The following is an 18,179-nucleotide window of genomic DNA, read 5'->3' as shown; positions in this document are numbered from 1 at the left end:
GACCACTGAACTGCTGCAGGAAAAAACTGGTGGGGCAAGGAAGCAAAATTACTTTACTGACCACAGCTCTTGATTAACTAAATAAAAGCTAATTAATAGAATAGTCAGATAGGAGGACCCTGATGATCTGTCTCCTATCTTTACCACAAACTGAGTCTTCACCGTAGCCTGGGACAGCACAGCCTCGCATTTGCACACAGTGCTTCAGCCTTTGCCTTTAAAAGTGCCCTTACAAATTTGCAGCAAGAACCCATTTCTCTGGTGTTGGGCTCCTGTCACTCTTTGAAATCCCTCTTAAAATTGCCCAGGAACTAGCTGTGACACCAGGACATAGTCACTGTCCTATAGGGAACTATGCTGAAGCACTTATTTTACAAATGGCCCTGCAAAGAGGTATAACAAAAGAATATGTTTAGGATGCTCTTCACATCACAATCGACACAGCTATTCACCCAGAGAGACTGGAGCCACCAGCTGAGATACTGCACCAGCTAATGGCTCTGTTTCTTATCCTCACCTCTTCCTTTCACTTGGAAATGCACTCAATCTTGAAAGCAGATCAGGAAATTAACATTTCCAGGTATAAAATACTTCCATGTATGAAATAGCCTAGCATGTGAAAATGGACTTTATATGAAAAACGTGCATAATTTTTTAAGCACAGCTAGATGAGAAATACGGTGATAAGAGCTCTTGCTTCAAATTTCCCCATGCCTGTCAAAATACGGAGATACAGAATTGCACACTTTTTTAACTAATTAGGCTATTTTATGCCTTAAAAAAACCAAAACATTCATACTAAAGGGGCAAAAAACCCCAGCTAATCCACACTTTGTTGGAACTAACTCCTCACTGCATTTTTTGTAAGAAGTGTGCATTTCCTCCACAGACCCTCCATTGCAAAAGACAGCATTCAAACAGATTTATAATCAAAGAAAATATAAACAGAAATATTAATAAACTTGTTGATACACATTATATTAATAAAAAACCTGCAAGAAAAAGCACCACAGCTCTATCTTGTTCAGAAGCTCAAGTTGATTTTAGAAGCTCCAAAATCATATGAAAATTTTCTGAATCAAGATCAGTTTCACAATGCCTGCATTGTGTGATAAACAAGTGTCTCATGTCACCCCTGGCCATCTACATCCATAACAATTCCCCAACCCCTCCTGGCCTCCTTGTCTCCCAACACTCAGGCTTCTTCTTCATACAGGTCCTGCTTTTCCCAGCTTCAGCCAAGGGCTCGCTTTCTTCTAGATCTGCTCTTAGTGACTAAAGGGAATAATTGGCCCCTGTCCTCTCTTTACAGCAGTCCTTTACAGAATTGCTGTTTGGTTTCCACCCACAGTTATCTTTCCTCTAGACTGAACATATTTGGCTCTCTCAGCATTTCTTACAGGTGCCATCTACCCCATCCCCATGCTTGCTCCCACTCCACCCTGCAAACTATCTTTTTGGAAACACTGCACCCTGACATGAATGCAACACTACACATTCACGGACAAAAGGAGAGGGGAGAAATTATCTATGGGTCCTGCAAATCAGAGGGGAAGGACTTCTGTGGGAACACCACACCCTTTTCCTCCTCCCCAGGAGAATTCTGGACACTACTTGTAGCAAAGCTTCTAGAGTCCACTACCACTTCCCTGGAAACAATACTTTAGCCTCTGCCACATTTCACAGCAGGAACTGTGCTGTCTATTCAGCACTTTCTTTTGTTCATTTGCTGCTATTGTTTGGCTACAGCCACTTCTCAGTCTCTGGTTCTACACAACTCCAGTAGCAGTGCAGAGCAGGCACTACACAATCCCTCATTCTAGTTCTTTCTCATCTCTGTTTACATTCTTAAGCACACACTTTAAGGCAGTCATCACATCTCTCTTTTAATTGTCATTTGGCCAAGCTAAATGTAATTAGTTACTTTAATCTTCCCTCTTAGATCAATCCCTCCAGCATCTTAATCATTTTTGTTGCTCCACTGAATTCGTTCTAATTTGCTGCCATCTTTGGGGCACTAAGCTCTCCAGAAATTAGACTAGGTACACTCAGATGAGGCTCCTGAAGAAAACATGACTAGAAACACACAGAAAACATTTCCTTGCTTCAAGACAGAACAGTTCTGTTTATGCAATCCAGAAATCACATCAGCCTCTTTGCTGCCGGATTGTACTGTGAGTGCATATCTCATTTGCTAACCGGTATAACCCCAGTGTCATTTCTAGCATTACTGCTTTCCAGGGGTGTACCTCTCATCTCTGCTTTCTTTCCAAGCACAGTCTGATTTTAACTCCTACTATTCAATTTACTATCCACTCTGTTAATCCCCAAATCCTATTCTGAGGTATGACTGCTTAGCTTGCTATGTATCTCAAATCTCTTTGATTTCCAGTGGAAATACTCTCACAAAGCAAAGGCATGGGGTTTGTCATCAGAGTAAAGTCAAGGCATATCCCTAAATTCACAAGACAATATGGATTCTTCACAGACATGTCCCCATCATCCGTCCCTCACCAAAAACTGCCAAAAGGTTTTCAAGGGCTTCAGTTTACTTTGGTGGTGACCAGTGCTGGGCTGCTGTGTGACAGCCTTGCTGCTCTCAGAAAAAGCAGTGGGCTGTGGAGACCCAGGCAAGGCCCTGTGACAACAATTGGGAGCGCTGAGCAGGTGCTGCTTAAGCATCACTCCAAGGTACATTTCTGTACACTGCCTTTCCCTGTGCACACCCTCAAAGTGGGCACGGTACCTTCCCAATAGTCTGAACACCAGCTTACTCCAAATAGTGGTGCCTAAGCCTTCCCTCCTCCTTCATTCCAAAGGGGGGGAGGTGGGAGGCTACTTCAAAGCCTTTCTGTGAGACAACACCTTTGTGCAAAGCACACCAGATGCTGCCTGAGCAGCGAGTAGTCGTAGAAGCAGGACCTGAGTGCAAAGAGTATTTTTCAGGATGCAAAAGGAAAAAAACCCTTTCCCTCCTCCAAAATTTCTCCTTCTGAAATCCCCTTCAAAACTCTTCCCCTGCCCCTCCAGCCCCCAGACACCAGAGCCTCCAACAGCTCCCAAAGTATTTCAAAGGCACTGAGACACAGCAGCTTTGCCTCCCCAGCCACACTGACCACCTGCAAGACTGCCCTGGCCCAAAGCTGTGCCTTAGAGAATGAAGTCCAGCTGGCTTGTCCAGACTGTAGGAGGAGAAAAGAAGAATGAAGAACAAAGGAAAGGTGGGGGTGGGTGGGGAGCCTGCCCTGTCCAGCTTCTGATAGCCACAAGGCAGCTGTGGCTCAGCAGTGTCTAAATGAAGTGAGGGGGTCCTTGACACTACATCTCTGACTGTGCCTGCTCCCCTTCTGCTCTGGGACCCAGATGAAGGGTGCACATCTACCACACCAAGTGGGTTGTGGCATCTGCTTCCCTCTTCAAAGAACAGACGTCCAAAATAAAGCAACGGCTATTCCCTCCCACCCTCTCCCATGAGTATGTACTGCCAGCGTGGGTAAACATGCCAGCTCTCTCTGTCCTTCATGGTCCAGGTTTTAGCAGGACCAGAATGCAATTTGCAGCCAGTGAAAGTTCAACAAGGTGTATAAATCCGTCTTCTGGCCACAAGCTTGTCACATAACCCCTGTCAGCCCACTTCCCCCTCACCAACATCAAGAAAAGGTTTTCTGATTAACTTTCCAGACTCAGAAGGGACAAAGGAAGCTAAGCACAACTCAAGTAATTTGAAAAGCCGCAACATGTGTGAATTGGCTGGATTCATGACAGTTGTTAGCACCTTGACAAAAATCTTTATAACAGAATCCATCTTAGCAGAGAGAGAAAACAAAGTGGGTTGCATAAAAATATAAAACTGCATCCGTCCTTTGTATGTTCAGAAAACATGAGATAGCACAGATGCACACATACACCTTCCCCACACTTTGCACTTACTTGAAGCCCAAGGGTCATCCTGCAGGAGACCAGTGTGCCTCTAGCTGAAAAGAAAGACCAAACGTATGCATGTATCTAAAGCAGAAGAGCTCCATCCAAACCATCTGACCATATCTCTGGGCACAGACCAAGGATGGCCGCTTTCTGCCAAATGCTGATCAGCATGTACTAGACCAGCTCAACCAGGATGGAGGTGGTCAGCTTGGCTTCACCTAACTGGGAGCTCATTATGGCCAAGAGAAAGCCTAGTGTGGCTTTTACCTTCCCAATCTAGCACATGACAAGATGATTCCCAATTACATCTTCTCCAAGCCCTTCAGTTTTGCACTGAGGAACTCCATCCATTCAGTGCACCACAAGTTCTGGTCAAGGTTCTGCAGCTGTTCCCCAGTATGTTCTTCTGTTTACTGGTATGAATGTTTCATGTCTCATTCCCAGTTATGAGAGGCACAGCTTAACATCCTCCTCCCAAGTGAAGCTTACCTTCTCTTTACATTGCTATTCTAATCTTTCATGCAACATATAATCTCCAGATGATTTTATCCAAGTTCTGTAGTTCTTTGAATGGCGTAATAAATGTGGCATTTCAGTAAAGCCAAGACTCAAGCTGAGTCTTTTGCACAGAAACTCTTTAAACCCCAAGGCTTCAACTAAATAACACACAAAGATTTGTCCTATGCAGGACGAGCATTGGACCAAACAATTTTGCCACTAAATATTTAGGCATCATCTAAGGAAATTTGAAACTTTAAAGAGAATTTAAGTTTTGAATGTTTTTTCCCTCTCCCTCTGGATCTCTGACTGTAAAATTAGGTTCTAGGATTTTTCCATCAAGTTTTGTCCTGCAGCTTTAAAACCATTTTATATTACTCTTTCAAAGTAGTTCAGATTATGAGAAAACACAATTAATTTGCTTTAAAAGTCTCAAATTTTGTTCAGATAGAAATTTCAACTATGCCAAATACAATCATTTTATGCATTCCTACCAGAGAACATTGATTTTTCTCCCTCAGGCACAGTCCATGAGGATTTGGGGGAGCAAACCTGACACAACAAAATCTGATCCCAAACTGAATGTCAGCTAGATTCTATAACTACTCCTGTTTCATACTGCAGGAAAGCAATATATTACACAATCAAGAAAACACCTGAAGACTTACATGGAAAATAAGTGTTTAAGAATCTGTTGGATAATCATGCTATTTAACATTTGAGAAAAAAAGAAATAATCAGACACAAGGACAAAAAATAGCACCTTTTGTATTAACACAAAGCATTAATGCAGCATTCATTGCAGGCACTGAAAGAGCAGCCTAGACAGTACCTAAATAGCTCTTTATGATGTCCCTCCAGTGACAAAAGTGAACAAGTTTATAAACAAAAATACTTCAAAATTAAGCTGACTCAAATAAATATTGGAAGCCCTTGCATCTCGTATCACAGAGCAGACATCCAAAGTCAGTCCAGTCTGATGCTGAATCCACAGCCAATGCCAAGATTTCCCATTTCGAAGCGACAGTGGAGCCAGGCTCTGGGCTGCAGCTGCACCCTTGTACAGGTACACATTGCAATTTGTCCTGCCACAGTTCCTGAGCTGAACTATCACAGAAGACTGTCAGTTAAGAGAACACACAGATTTCTGTATTACCCTGTGCTCTTAAAAGGACACAGACTGTCAGGGCAAACCTTCTCTCTAATTTTCTGGTTTGTTTATTTTTTATGCTTCATCATGCAAGCAGTATTTTCTTAGGAAAGATGTGCCTTGATGAAGATGGGCAATGCTTCTAAATGCATGCAGGAAAAAATGTGCGAAGACATCTAATAAAATGTCATTCTTAAACTAGCTCCCTCCTGGGACACAGTGGTGTTACAAGCAGCAAGCCCTGGCTCATCTCTCCTTAACCTGTAACATCCAGAGAAATAGGTCTCTGGGTGCCACAGACCAACCTGGTCACATCAACAGACCTCATGCACCAACTTGCCACTGTGTGGTTTGAAAGCAAGGTCTGAGAAATCCATAAATCATGGCTCAGCTCACCTAAGGGGACACTGGCATTACTTGCAAATTCAAATCACCTTTGAGAACCGTTTACATTGCGCACAGACTAAGGAAACTCCAGGCCTTCACATTCAAAAAGTGATGGACTATCAGGTACACAGACTTCTTACAGAGGAATAACACAAGACAGAGAAACAGGCATTAGGAGATTTTGGATTGCTCATGGAACATGACTGTTTTCCAAACTGAGTGGTGAAAGAGTAATAATTTAATACACCTCTTGTCTTTTCTAGCTCCCAACCGAGTACATCCTTGAAATGTATACACGCAGAACAAAAGAGATAATTAAAAGCTTTTAGAAATCCCTCATCCGTAGTTTAAGAGCACTTGCTTGAGGATCAGGTCTTTGTTTCCCAGGAATTCACCTCCTCCTGTCACTTTATTCCCCACCTGGAATCAGCACTGGAGCTCAACACTAAATGAAACATTTTGTTGTCATGTCACTGGGAAAAAACAAATGCATCCAAAGCAGAACAAGAATAAACCTGCACTGACTAATTTGGAGGAAGAATTAGCTCCCATGTCTCAGAGGACTCCACTGCCTCTGGGCTACAGAACCTGTGCCTCCATTTGGTTCATGCTGAAATAAATTCTCTTTTTATAAGTAATTACCTTGTATTGGGCCAAAGAAACAAACTACCTCCACAGCCCAGTCGTTCGAGCACTCCCTCTCCAGCACAATGAATAGGCATTTATATAAAGTAGAACAGTTCCAACTGGAAAAGTTCCAACTGAGAAAGCATTACTGCAGAGGACCCAGTAGTCTGAGCCCTCATCCTGGCTAGGACAACCTCAGGGACAAGTCCCCACTTCTAAGTATGCAGAATAAGGATGCATCACACAAAACCCTATTAGTTTTCTGCCCACCAGGCTGCTAGCTATTCTTTCCTCTGCTTTTTCATGAAAACACATCAAACAGTCTAAGCTCAGTGCAGAACTAGCAAAACCTCTGAAATTACTTTGTTATTGGGTAGTTAACCGGTTTCCAAACCCCTTCCATCAAAAACTTTAATCATCTTCTCTAATGTCAAAAGCTGAAGTCAGGAAATCAATCTGTCCTAACAAAAAAAACCCTAGCAAAAAAAAAAAAAAAAAAAAAAAATACAAGACTATTAAGGCAAGGCATGTCATTAAAAAACCCTCATCTCCTATGCATCTTCTGGTTTCTGAAACTTATTATGCCCTCCAGTACTCCAGTAAGAAAAAGGCCATTGCACAGAAAGGGTTGTTCATGTATGATACCCTCTGTGGCATCCAGCTGCTGCTTCAGAGAGCACCAAGGTACAGGCACTCAGTTCTTGCAAAGTTCTCTGAGTCTTGAAGTTCAGAGATCCTTGGAGCCCCTTTACTCTGCATAGAAACGGTGCAAATTAAAAATTATTAAAAATGATTAATGCTTGATCCTTGGCTCTCTCTCTCTGAATCTTTCAAATCTCTGATTTGAAAGTTCACAAACTTCCAAACCAGGGATTCAAAGTACTTTCTGCAAGAGCCACTGTATCTTTCAAGGCAGCCATCCCACAGGCTATCCTATTTTTCTAAACTACTTAATTTTTGTCTCCTCCTGTTTAGGGTACCAGTGCCCCATCACTTAATGAAATTATTGCAATGTCTTTTCTGAGATTCTATTTATACTTCCATGGCATTTACCACTGTTACTTTCAGACTGAGTCTTAAAAGCTTCCTTCCAGAAAGACAGTACCACAGACCACATCCACGCTGATTTTATACTTTGACTTTCAACACTTCAGGACACTATCTATATCATTTCAATTATATATGATAGTCACCTTTTCAGTAATAAATTAGAGGGTAATTTCAAGTTGCACCAAAAACATGGAGAGCTGAAAGGGAGAGACTATGAGAACAGATTATGTCATTCTGTCGCTTTCATTAGAGTCTCCCTTGGGGATTGTCAGCCTCTGATGTTTCAGCTTGCCTCTGCCGAAACACACGTCTGACAGGAGGGAATCTCCCCTGAGATACTCAGGCTACTGACTACAGCAGCCAGCAATAATAGAGAATTATAGAGGAGGAGAGAGAGGGGTGCAGAGATATGCAGATCCTTCCCAGGTGCTTTCCATACAGGCGTATGCCTACGTGCAAGTAGCTGTGAGTTAGTACGTTCTAGTGCATTTCCTCTGCCACAATGCACTTCAAATGCATTTCTAAGCAAAGCCTTGTGACAGAAATTCCCCAGCAATCCAGCTGTGTACAATTAAATAACATCCTGCTTTACCTGACACAAAGAGCCAGCAGCAAATTTACATCAGCAACCCTTCCTCCATCCTCCTCCTGGAGCAGGTGGCAGCATCCTGACACCTCTCCATGCAGCAGCGGAGCCATTCTTCTCACCGCACAGGCTTCAAAACACTGCTGTGAAGAGCTGGGATTGCCCTTGGCTTTAAGATCCCATCAGTTCTTCTGCAATTAATTTCCAGGTGGTATTGATTTAGGACCTTCACCTTTCCCATTCCAAAGAGCCACTGTGTATCTCCAGTACCTTGTTTCCAGCTGTGAGTAGCAGAAGTCTCATGTGACACAGGGAAACCACAGTCCCTTATTATGACAGGTTTCAATCTCTAACCTACTCGTGCCCCTCTGTGTCCTGTTTGTGGCCCACAGCCAGAGGTAACAACAGGGACCACAGCAATCTTAAGCTATCCATGAGGCTATTATGCCTATCACCTGAAAACAATTTTCTGTTCATTAGGCAATCAGCCGTGATGTAGGACATGGCATTTGCACTAGTAAATTACCATCAGGTTGGTGACACCAGACTTTATCTGCCTCAGCTGGCTTCAAGTAGCCATCTCACCTCCTAGTCTGTTTTGAAGTAGTGAATTTAGTAGTTTTACACGTTTCCTTTTGAAAAATCCTCCAAATTTTTCAGAGGTCATACATACAAGAAACTACATCCATGTGAGAGATTTGTATATATTATCTCCCAAAAGAGTGTGGCAACCTCAACTAAGAGATTAGGAGAAGAAGCTAAATAAAAATGTGAAATCCAAGTGTAATGAGAAAGTGTATTGTGTCATTTCTTCCATTTGAGTCTGAGTGTGTCCTGGACACCTGTATAGAAAATTCCTTATTCCCACAAAAAAACACCAGAGGTCAGGATTCCATGCTTGTCACTCTTTTTTTAAACAGTGTAATCCACCAGCAGGGCTGCACCACAGTCACCATTTCTGCTGATGCACAGGAGGATTTACACTGGTATAGACCTTAGGCCACACGGCACATTCCCGATGCTGGCCAAACTCACAATTTCAAAACAGCCCTTTCAGCCATCTCAGCCTCTGGCAGGGGAATCTCTACTGACCTGAGGTAGGAAGATCCTTCACAGAACCCACTGCCAGAGCTGCTCACCCAAAACCCCAAGCAGACACAGGAAGCTCCTCCAACTCAGAGCACAAAGAGATGTGACTGTGAAGGCTGGCTAGTGAAGTGATGATCTTCAGAAACCACAATGCTCATGGCTGCCCATATCCCATTTTATCTTCTGGAAGCAGCAAAGAGGAGTAAACATAAGGTGTTTTTAAACTGTATCTCGTCTTGCAAGACAAAAGAATGACATCATGCAATAGCAAGGTGTGAATTTTCACATCATTCAGTGTGTGACTGTCAACCTCCCCTCCCCTTGCAGTATCAGGTTTTGGCACAGTAGCTATTCAGATGCTGTGGTAGTGTAAAGCCTTGAAAGCAGTGGCTACAGACAGGTGAGGATTCTGAATGAAGGAGACATGATCTCAATCTAAACAGCCCAACTTATCCCAGGATTCAAGAACTGTGCTTGCAAATGCTAAAGCATCATTCACACAAGACATGTTTGTAAGCCTCTTCTGCCCGATTTCTACACTGCAGCTCTCGCCAGTCCCCTGGACAGTATGAGCTGTCACAACCTACCAGAGGTTTTGTAAAGCAGGCATCTTTGGGGAGCTCCTGATACATCCAAGCTGTGCCACCAGTTGACACCATCATTTGGACTCCTACAGGTACCATATGAGATTTGTTGCACAGAGCCAAACCCAGTCAGGTTCCTCCAATGGGACAGTCTCCCCCTCCTACACACAGGACAAATCAACCTCATTATCTTTCTTCCAAAGTTGTTTGGTTAGGCATGCAAATATCATGATCTGAAGTTCACTGGAGACAGACTTTATTAGATAGAAAATCCTGATAGTTCAGCACCTACATCTAGCTTTAAATATTGTCAGTCACAGCTAATCTGCCAAATTTATCAGCTCTTCTAATGTCACTAAAACATTAGTTCAGTAAACATTTAATTTGATGTTTAATCTGTATTCTCTCTGCTTCATCTTAAAGTCATTTATTTCCTGATCTGTCCTCTGTGACTAATGAGAATAATTGGCCCCTGTCTTCTTTCTGTAACAGTCTTTTATGTATTTGCAGACAGCTAAGGATCCACCCACAGTTGTCTCTTCTCCAGACTGAGCTTCCCGAGGTCTCTCTCATTCTTTCTTTACAGGTCTTGTTTTCTCTGCTCTGTGATCATTGTCTTAGTTCACTCCCGCACACTCCCCCTAGTCCTTCCCTCTCTTAGAAATGCTGCCCTCAAACAGAACATAGTTACCTAAGCAGAGCTAAACCACATCCGTAAATAGGTTCTAGACAGATCATTTCACTGTTTTGAACAAACGAGGATTGTATACAGAGCTCACACATGGGCTGGACAGGGGGTTTGGAGGAGGATGGTGGTAGTTACACTGCTTAATTCCTTGATCCATGTTTGAAAATCCAGACTGCAAGTACAGTAAGCAAGAACCGTTACCATAGCTAAATAGCTACACAGAGATGAAATAGAGTAGGCTGACTGCTACCTTGAGAAGAAACTTGAGAGTTTGTCACATGGACAGTTAATTGGAGGTGAACTCCTACAACCCCAAAATGCCAGAGGTGTGCAGAAGTGGTAGAACAATATCTCATGGATTATTCAGGCCAGATAACCTGGTGGCCCTGCACCTGTTTTAGTGGAGGAGCAAACAGTACAGATAAGCCACCAAGCATAAAGATCAAATTCACATTTTTCCCTTTAGAGTGTTTCTTTCCTATAAATGTTTCAGCACAGCCTTGCATACCAATGTTAGTAATACTGTACGTGCTTTGGGAATACAGAAACATCTTCAGTATTCAGAGCTAGCAACCTAACCTTTTACCTGAGCCACTTTCAGTGACTCTTTTCAGTTCTGAACCTTCCTTGTGGATGGGGTTTGAGGTATAGGGAGTGAATGCTGCAGAGATCTCAGGCTAGTATCCTTTTCACTTTGTGCTAATAACCACTCTCATTCAAAATTTCTTTTCCCCTAGATGTTTAATCAGTTCATCTATATTGATATATCTAGGATATATATATTGATATAAAACATAGTCTTCGATTGCTTGTGTTACAAAGGGAAGAGAGCTGCCCAGCATACTTTGCAGTCCAAAAACACCAGCTGTATTGGGAAGATGAGCTGGCAATGAGTCTCAGAATACATACCCTTTCACTCTTCACTTTTTTTGGTGACCCTGGGTACAGAAAAAGAAGTGGCTTTATTCTTCTCGCATGAAGCATATTCAATGTATATGTAAAAATTTTATAAAGAGAAGTCTGTCCCTTCTCCTGCCTAGAATCAGTGTTCTCTTCTGTTTCCAAGAAAACACTGAATAAAACGAAGCCTTGCCTCTAGAGGTCCAAATTAGCCATGGTTTGAATTGAATTTGAATTTGCACAGTTTGCACACTGCCTTGTGCCATACATTTGTTTCTGAGTGCATAGAGAGGGGACTTTTTTCTTCTGCAGTGACCTCAGGCACATGGAGACACGCTGCTGGGTTTGCACATATCACCACCCTGCACTTGTTCAACTTTTACACACACCAGTTCACACTCTGATGTACAATTCTAGCTGGGAGCTTGTGGTTTGCAGCTTCAGGAAGCAACAAGCTCCTGAACAATAAAGGATGTGTTTGCTTGGATTTTTTTCCCCAACATGAAAGGTAGCTTTAACATTTAACCTGGTCAGATCAATCTTCTAGTTCCCAGGTACTTAGCACCATGGCACTAATTTTGCCAGAGTGAGCACCAGTCCATACCTGCCAGGAACCTTCTTTCCTGTGTTTAGATAAACAGACAAGCAAGAAAGGTAGGTCAGAGGGATGGTGGAGCCCCTGTTGTTGTTGGAGAAATGGGTTTTTTAGTTCCCGTTACAAGGTATTTTGCCTTGTAAGCAAAAAGCAGAAAGCAGAAAGACAAAACTCGTAAGAAGGGACAAGGCAGTCGTAGCAGGTGAGCCATGCTTAGCTTCAAATATCTTATTTTCCTCTGATTCCCCTTCTACATATTTCAGTGCTGTGATCTTCAAACTGCCATTTCATTTTATGCAGGGAGGTACCCAAGGCAGCAGCAAGTCTGTCTGACTGCAGCAAAGTGACAATTAATAAGTTGACTCACTTTGGTGTAAAGAGTTCTTGTGGATGGGTGGACAGAGGACAGATCAGGGTAATAGCAGATAACTGATCAGCCTTGCTTCTCTCAATCACTTTGTGCTTTTCTCTCAAGAATAAATAAATATCAAAAAGAGCTAATCACAGAATTGCAGAAGAGTCAGGCAGGCCTAGAGCCCTGATGTCAGGCAGAGTGGATACTATGAGCATTCCATGGTGGATTAGGCAATCACAATACCCTGAGCCATCTTGCTCAGAAAGATCATCTAGTCCATCTTTCCTATTAACTAATCCATTTTTTTTGTGATTAATTGCGGCTTACAAAAAGGAAACTCTAAAAATTAAGAAAACCCTCTGTGTGTTCTCCAGCTGCAAGATAGCTGTCTTTCGCCGCTGCCCACCAAACCACGCTGCTAACTAGAGTACAAGCAGGGTAGAGCTGCAGCCTCCCTAAAGGCCAAGAAGATTAAACCTCTTGGGACCAGACCGCAGTCTGGACTATCTCATAGGCAGCTTTTGTGCATCCTAAGGATGGGAATGTGGAATGGAGCCCATTGCAGATACAAGCAGTGCTATCTGTACAGTGCTCCCACCCTCTGCCAGCTTGGGGGAATGAAAAACAGCACCAGGAATCAAATCCAGACCTCCCACATGGTACTGCAGAGAGACCGATTCCTGGTGCCAACCCAGGCAATGTGAGTCCAGTGTGGGAATCCAAGCGCAGCTCTACAGCTCTGGCACCAGAAGCGAGCAGTGCCAGAAGCACCTGCCCTCTTCCAAACCAAGCACAAGAAACAGCCCCAGCAAGATGAAATATAAATTAATTCCATCACCTTTTCCCCCTGTAAGTTAGGGTTTGGGGATCAGGTGCTTGTTTATAGGTTGATAGACTTTTTATACAGGGACAGTTGGTAATCCAAAATGAGGATAATACAACTCAAAGTGTCAGTTATTAGATGGGAATGGCAGCTTAGGATTTTGCCCCTGTTTGGTATTTTCCACCTCTCTGTGATCTCTTGCACGATGTTCTGGCATGTACAGGTGCAATGTAGAACTCCTCCAACAATGCTGGTATCCTGAGACCCTTGCCCAGAATAGGATGGCTGGGTGCTGCTGCTGACATCTTCCTTTGCTCAGCAATGGTCTCACTGGCACAGGGATCACAACAGGCACCAGGACTGACACAGGCTGAACTGGCTGGTGCAGCAGGTGTGCCAACAGATCAGAGCCCAGGATCCCTGGAAAGAGGAACTGTGGCTTTCACCATGCTTCCTTCCTTTTCTCTGCTGAGATCTGCTCCTGTGTAACAATGACTGAGCCAAGAGGAAGCTGAAGCAAATCTCACCATCCCCGGGCTGTTTCCTGACTCTGCCCTCAGCCTGTTCCATCGTGTCCCAACCCTCAGAGACCTCCACCCAGGACTGGGAGACAACCTGGTGTGGTGAGGGACCAAAGAAAAGCAAGATATACGGAGGCGACAAGAGCTGCTGCTTTGGGGCGGCGTGGGTGAGCAGCTGAAAATTGCCCACACCCACACCTCCCCTCTTGCAGAGCACCCTGCACCCACAAACAAACTGCTGCTCTCTACAGAGCTGCAGCTGGGGCACACCAGGTCACCCGACACAGCAGGGTGCTGTGTCCCTGCTCTGCTCCCCAAGGCCTTGGGGTGTGGGACAGCACCAGCACCCCATGAGCTGGGAGTGTTGCATGCCCAGCCCTTCCTGCTTGCCCAAGGGGCAGCTCAGGAGGGATCAGCTGCCCCCATACACTGCTTGCAAAGCCTGAGGTATCTGTGCTTGATGGTGAGGAAAGCAATGGCAGTGGACATCTACTGGAGCTTGCAGAGAAGATGAGGAAAAGTCACAGGTAAAGGTAGCAGCCAGAGAGACTGGGCAGTAAAGAGTGAGGATGTGGGCCGGTGTTCCTGAATCCCACGGCTGAGCATCAAAGCTTTAAGACCCCTCCCCAAGTCCCACCTGCCCTGCTCCACCTCTGCATGAGCCTGGCCCTGGTCATGGCTAGGAAGGGCTGTGGCAGGGATGCGGCACCCGCTCGGGCCGGGCGCCCCGCTGGCAGGGCTGGCGGCCGTGGCAGGCAGCGGGCAGACAGAGCTGGGCACCGCTCTTGAGGGGAGCAGGCAGCCTGGCCCCGCTGCCGACGACTGCCATCCTGGCCAGGCACCCGAGAAAACCTTCCCCTCTGCCGTCCGATGTGCCTGCAAAAGCTAGTGTAGGGGGCAGAGGGGCAGGGACTCAGCCCACCCTCCCCTTTCCGTACATCCTCCCCCGGGGTTTGTGCTTTTAGGGGCTCTCAGGGCTAAGCGATGGCCGACGAAGGGGGCTACAATCCCACACCAGTTCGGTGCTGGGGTCCTGGGAAGATCCGGGAGCTGCGAGGCCTGAGAAATTCCTTCGGAAAACGGGGGAAAGGCTCCCACACGCCCTCCTCTCCGCGCAGGTAAACTTTCTACTCCCACTTGCGGCGAGGGAGGGAGAGCTCAGGCAGGGAGGATCCAGGCGCGGATACCCTGGGAAGCCTTAGATATTTATAGAAGCATAGCCAGGATATGTCAGGAAAGGTGGCTCTCAACCCCTTCACGCGGAACCGCTCCTGGTTTTTAACAACAGGCCCACAAAAGCCCCTCAGAAATGTGGCAAGGAGCTACTGGAAGGATGCAGGCAAAGGAGGCGATAGGAAAGGCGCGCCACCGCCTCGGCATGCTCGGGATGCATCAAGGGCTCAGCGTGCCTCAAGCCTGCCCCACCCCGCAGCTGGGCTGGAGGATGACCCCCCTTCCTCCCTCCCTCTGCTCTGGGGTGCGCCTCCCGCTCCTCTTGCCGCCCCCCACCCACTGCCAAGCTTCCCGTTTGGAAGGGAGAGGCGGCTCGGGGGAGCCTGGGCGGGGGGCTGGCGATGCGGGTAAGGATGCTGGGGGTCCGCCCTCGGAGGGGGTGGGGAGGGCAGTGCAGCAGCTCACCCCTGCCCCCGCCTCTCCCGGCGTGGGAGCGCGCAGACCCACGCGTGACGGGCGAAGCGGCGCGGCGGGCACGGGCTGAGGCTTAAAATAACCCCGAGACGTTCAACACCTTGTGCCCGGCGCTCCCGCACCCGCCGGCTCCCTTTGTCTTGCCACCATCTTTCGGAAAGATTCACATGTCACGTTACGGTCGGGATGCACCGGTATCTCTCGCGTATCTACAGCCGAGCGGCACGATAGCCATTTTGCATCCCTCCCGAGTGGGCTGGGGAAGGGGCTGCCAGCGCGGGGACACGGAGGGCAAGGCGCGGTGGATGGGGAGGGGGAAGGATAGGGCGAGGAAGAGAGGGGCCACGATGCCCGCTGATAGCACCAGGGGGACAGGGATAAATTAAAACACGTGAAGTTGCCTGAATACAGCGCCTCGTAGGTTCAGGCTAAGTCGCTTGACGTGCTTGGACTTAAAATAGCCCTCCACCTCCACGCAAGCAGGCGCACTCGCCCCGGCTCTGGGCGGACTCCTGCCGCGGTGCCAGGGGCGGCCCCGGCCACTCCCCGGGCCCCGGCCCCGGCCCCCGCGTTAGGCCGCTCACGATCGAGAGGCCGGCGTGGGTTTTCAGTAATGCACCACCCTCCTCGGCAACAAGCGGGTTTCTACGTCCTGTTGTTCCTGACCAGCTCTGCTTTCACATCAAAGCATGGCAAGGAGCCGCTGGACCAGTGAAAAGGAGGAGGCAATTTGCGGGTGGATGGATGAAAATTATTTTCGTTTTCACCCCTTTCCAAAGCCGTGTTCCTCCTCCCGTGTCTCTCCCGACCCCACCTGCCCACCCCCCCCCAAAAAAAAATCACAAGGAACTTTGCCTCGATTCACAACGTGGTACCTAAGTCAAACCCTTTCGCCTTCTCTTCATGTCCTATTTGATGAGCCAAGAGGGAATCAACATGTCTGGTGAATGCTGGGGGTTTTTTTCCCTCTATCTGCTTCTAAAAGCATCATCTCTAAACCTTTTGTTCTACCGTGAGTGATCTTCCCTGGGCAAACCCGCGTACCAAAATGAGCTGCAAGCAAAACCACAGAAACAGGAATTTCCCTACCTTGGTTTGTAGAAGCAGAACCTCTAGACGGACAGATCAAGGGAGAGAGCATGTTGGGAATGTCCAGGCTCCTCTTCTTGCTTGCATATCCACATAAGAAGAATAAGGGTCGGGGGCAAACGTGGGGGAATGAGTTAAAAAACAATCCTATTTGGCTGTAAAAAAAATAGAGATTTCTTTGTGGCAATCTTGCGTCTTGAAGCGGTGCAAATTCAAAAGCTGGAGAGAATCACTTCAGAGGATATTCAGCACGAGTGGTGAGGATCGTCAAATGCAGGTTCCAGAGTAAGCATTCCTTTCGTCTTTTTAATGATTATTCTTATAATTCTTCTCTTTTTTTTTTTTTTTTTTCCTGGAGCCCTAGTGGAGGAGGTTGTGTTTAATGCAACTGGAGGTCGGTGCCGTTCTTCTGTGAAGCATGATTATCCTCAAAGCGTCCCCTTCCTGAAGGGAAAAATAAGCATCAATTTTGTATTAGAGGGATCTGAAGGGGATAGAAAACGCTCCCCAACAAAGACATTAATATATTGAGAAGAAAGGAAGGCAAAACGCATTTCCCAATAGTGCACACAAGCGGAATTAAAAAAAAAAATTTAAAAAAAACAGCTGGCACGAGTCTATAAATAATTCAGATACGGGCTGACTACACCATTCCCGGGATAGGCATGCATACGAGACGAGAAAGCGGGCGCGATGTGAATCGCGGAGAGAAAGCGGCTCCCCCCACCCCGCGGCCCCCTCCCCATGCACGCACAGCATTTCGCCCACCCCCGGGCCCAGCCCCCGAGGGCTGGCGAGGGCCGTGCCCACCCCTCTGCAGTGCTGCCGGCACCGCTGCCCGCCGCGCTCGGCTCCACGGGCAGCGCGGGGCGCGCTGGGCGCACACACACGCACACGCACCGCCACGGGGCTGGGGGGCACGGGGGGCTGCTTCACCTGCCACGGGGCCGGGTTGCACTACGCGCCCCCCGCCTCCTGGCCCCGGCAACACAACCCTCGGCTCTCCGGGCTTTGCTTGGGCTTTTTTTTTTTTTCCTTTTTTTTTTTTTTTCTTAGGGGTGGGTGGATGGCTGGGAGTGTCCCCACCATCACCTCCTCCAGCACAGCCGGACAGGGCTTACAGCTATGCAGGCATTTATTTAATGAAGCCGCAGATATTTATTTTTTTCCCCCTCCTTTCTGGCTCGGTAAAAGACTCACACTTAGAGCTGTCATAAAATCCAGACCCACATACATACCAGCAAATCCTGCTTCAAGCACTCGGGCTGCTCTGAGTAGCTACTGCCCCCCTCTCTGCCTGCAAGGCTGATCCGCCTCAGACATGCTCAACTTCATTCTCTTCTCTGGTACTGCCCGGGTGGGAGATGAGGGGCGGGGAGGTGGAAGTGCTCAGAGCATCACTCTAAAAATACATTAAAAAAAAAAAATCTCTGCAATATAAAAGCTCCGAGAATGCTTCCCGGAGGCGGGGAAAGCAAGGGAAGGTGAATTAATAAAGCAGCTCAATAATTAATAATAATTAAATATACCCGCGGAAAATGGTGGGGAGGAGGAAATACCATGGGGCTGGGTGGGGGAAACCGGGGGAGAAGAAGAGGAGGAAGGACAGTACGGGCAACGGGAGACCAACCCCTGCCCACTGCCGGAGGGAGCGGGTCTCGGCCTC

The 18,179-nt window shown here is 46.6% G+C and overlaps 1 protein-coding gene across 5 annotated transcripts in view; it reads right to left on the bottom strand.

The window, feature by feature from the left end:
- GRIN2B (glutamate ionotropic receptor NMDA type subunit 2B) overlaps nucleotides 1–17,923 on the bottom strand; it is a 217,336-nt gene extending 199,413 nt beyond the window's left edge. The window contains exons 1-2 of one of the 5 annotated variants that reach the window (XM_068191496.1): nucleotides 17,752–17,923; nucleotides 16,514–16,957 (exon numbers count right to left, since the gene is read on the bottom strand). The gene's annotated coding sequence lies outside the window, so the exon portion shown is untranslated. Of the gene's footprint in view, nucleotides 1–8,228; nucleotides 8,649–15,591; nucleotides 15,613–16,513; nucleotides 17,246–17,267; nucleotides 17,372–17,751 lie in introns of those variants that run through there. The other 4 variants (XM_068191497.1, XM_068191505.1, XM_068191499.1 and 1 more) reach the window with 4 other exon arrangements.
- Between the last annotated feature and the right edge of the window lie 256 nt (nucleotides 17,924–18,179).

This window comes from Anomalospiza imberbis, chromosome 5 (assembly GCF_031753505.1).
Source record: "Anomalospiza imberbis isolate Cuckoo-Finch-1a 21T00152 chromosome 5, ASM3175350v1, whole genome shotgun sequence".
In the NCBI taxonomy this organism is placed as follows: Eukaryota; Metazoa; Chordata; class Aves; order Passeriformes; family Viduidae; genus Anomalospiza; species Anomalospiza imberbis.
This window is presented reverse-complemented; position numbering and strand designations above follow the sequence as displayed.